This window comes from Gossypium hirsutum, chromosome A08 (genome assembly GCF_007990345.1).
Source record: "Gossypium hirsutum isolate 1008001.06 chromosome A08, Gossypium_hirsutum_v2.1, whole genome shotgun sequence".
Classification (NCBI taxonomy): domain Eukaryota; kingdom Viridiplantae; phylum Streptophyta; class Magnoliopsida; order Malvales; family Malvaceae; genus Gossypium; species Gossypium hirsutum.
The window spans coordinates 42084552-42086787 of record NC_053431.1 but is presented as its reverse complement, the minus strand read 5'-3'; the positions used below and the strand labels follow the sequence as shown (position 1 = coordinate 42086787).

At 36.8% G+C, this 2236-nt stretch overlaps 1 non-coding gene across 1 annotated transcript; it reads left to right on the top strand.

Moving 5' to 3' along the window:
* The first annotated feature begins 1862 nt into the window (after nucleotides 1–1862).
* Nucleotides 1863–1968, top strand: LOC121205909 (small nucleolar RNA R71). Its single transcript, XR_005900982.1, has one exon. It is a non-coding gene; the product is annotated as a small nucleolar RNA R71 (small nucleolar RNA).
* Nucleotides 1969–2236: the final 268 nt, after the last annotated feature.

Below are 2236 nucleotides of genomic sequence, written 5' to 3'. Positions count from 1 at the left end.
AATGGGAAGACATTTGGTACTGTAAAAGGAGTTGTTCCATTTGCATTAAGCATTGAAGTGGAAACACGTGGATCTGTGTTATCTAGTAGAACCTTGTCCCCAACCTTAATTTGGTGTGTTCCATCCACATGCTCATTATGGTGTAGCTTTGGTTCTACGTCGTGTATTCTCGATTTCTCCTTGACATGTGTCCGCCATTCATCTAGTTCATCAATCTGTAGCATTCGTTCTTCATGAGTCATTCTGTTTTTGTCACATGGACTGGAACGTGGCTTCATCATGTTCTTCCGAGGGGTTTCCTACAAAGAAGTTTTAGCCACAATGTTAATCATATTAACAGAACTCATATAATCATCTCGATCACTAGATATCTTAGCAGAATCATGAGCTTGGTGAGTAATCATGTCATTACCTACACGAATATCAACATCAATAATAGTTTTGGTTGTTGCTAAAAAGGTATGACCTAAAATCAAAGGTACGTCACTATCCTCATCCATGTCTAAAACAACAAAATCAACTGGGAATATGAATTTATCAATTTTCACAAGTACATCATCAATAATACCCTAGGAAATCTAATGGTTCTATCTTCTAATTGAATGCTCATCCTAGTTTGTTTGGGTTTCCCAAGTCTTAATTGTTTAAACATTTTATAGGGCATGACATTAGTACTATTCCCTAAATCAGCTAAAGCATTATTCACATTTAAACTACTAATTAAATAAGGAATAGTAAAAATCCATAGATCTTTCAATTTTTTGGGTAGTTTATTTTGCAAAATAGCTGAGCAAACTGTATTTAGCTCCACATGTGATGAATCATCTAACTTCCATTTGTTTGCCAAAAGCTCCTTTAAAAATTTAACAGAATTGGGCATCTGCGAAAGAGCTTCAATAAACAGTAAGTTAATATGTAATTTTTTTAAAATTTTAAGAAATTTACCAAATTGTTTGTCTGTGTGGTGTTTCTTTGTCCCGTTGAGATATTGCACACGAGGTTTATACTCCTTACCGACCTGGTTTTGCTCATTTTGGCTTACCTCAACCTTACCTTTACTTACCACACTTTTTTGCCTCGGTTCCAGTTCAGATTCAACTAACCCTTCTTCATGTCAAATAGTAATTGCATGAAGCTGCTCACTTGGGTTAGTTTCGGTGTTGCTAGGCAAGCTACCTTGTGGTCATTCCAAAATCAACTTTACAAGTTGACCAATTTGGTTCTCAAGCCCTTGAATCTATGCTTGTTGATTTTTAAGTACTATTTCGGTGTTTTGAAAGTGGGTTTCTGACACCAAAATAAACTTCATCAATATCTCCTCAAGGTTTGGTTTTTTCTCTTGTTGGTAAGCTTGTTGTTGATAGCCTAAAAGGGGTTGTGGTCTTTGATTTCCTTAACTACCCCAAGAGAAATTGGGATGGTTCCTCCAACCTGCATTATAAGTGTTACTGTAAGGATTATTTTGAGGGCTAGAATTATTACCCACATAGTTGATATGTTCGTTTTTTGTGCTAGGACAGTAGGGAAAATATTTTGGATTGTTCATTCCTCCTCCATTTGCATCGCATTGCACCACCGGATGTACCTACGTAGAAACACATAAACCATAAATTTTCTTATTTAATTGCTCTACCTAATTTGATAACATGGTGGTTGCATGTAGATTGAAAACATTGGCTGCTCTATTAGGCTTCATCCTCATGCCTTGCCACTGATAATTATTCAGGGCCATCTCCTCTATAAATTCGTAAGCCACTTCAGGTGTTTTATTATTCAGAGTACCACTGGCGGCTGCATCGATCAATTACCTAGTTGAGGGGTTCGACTCATTGTAAAAGGTTTGAACCTGTAGCCATAGAGGTAACCCATGGTGAAGGCACCTTCTCAATAGATCCTTATACCTCTCCCATGCATCATATAAAGTCTCTAAGTCAATTTGCTCGAAGGAAGAGATATCATTCTCAGCTTAGCTATCTTAGCCGGTAGGAAGTACTTCAATAGAAATTTTTCTATCATTTGTTCTCATGTGGTGATCGAACCTCATAGTAGGGAGTTCAACAACTGTTTATCTTTATTCCTCGATGATAAGGGAAACAACCGTAGGCAAATGGCATCATCAGAAATGCCATTTATCTTGAAAGTATCACAAACTTCTAGAAAGTTAGCCAAATGAGTATTTGGAACTTCGTCCTGTAAACCATCAAAATGAACAAATTGTTGTATCATCTAAATGGTG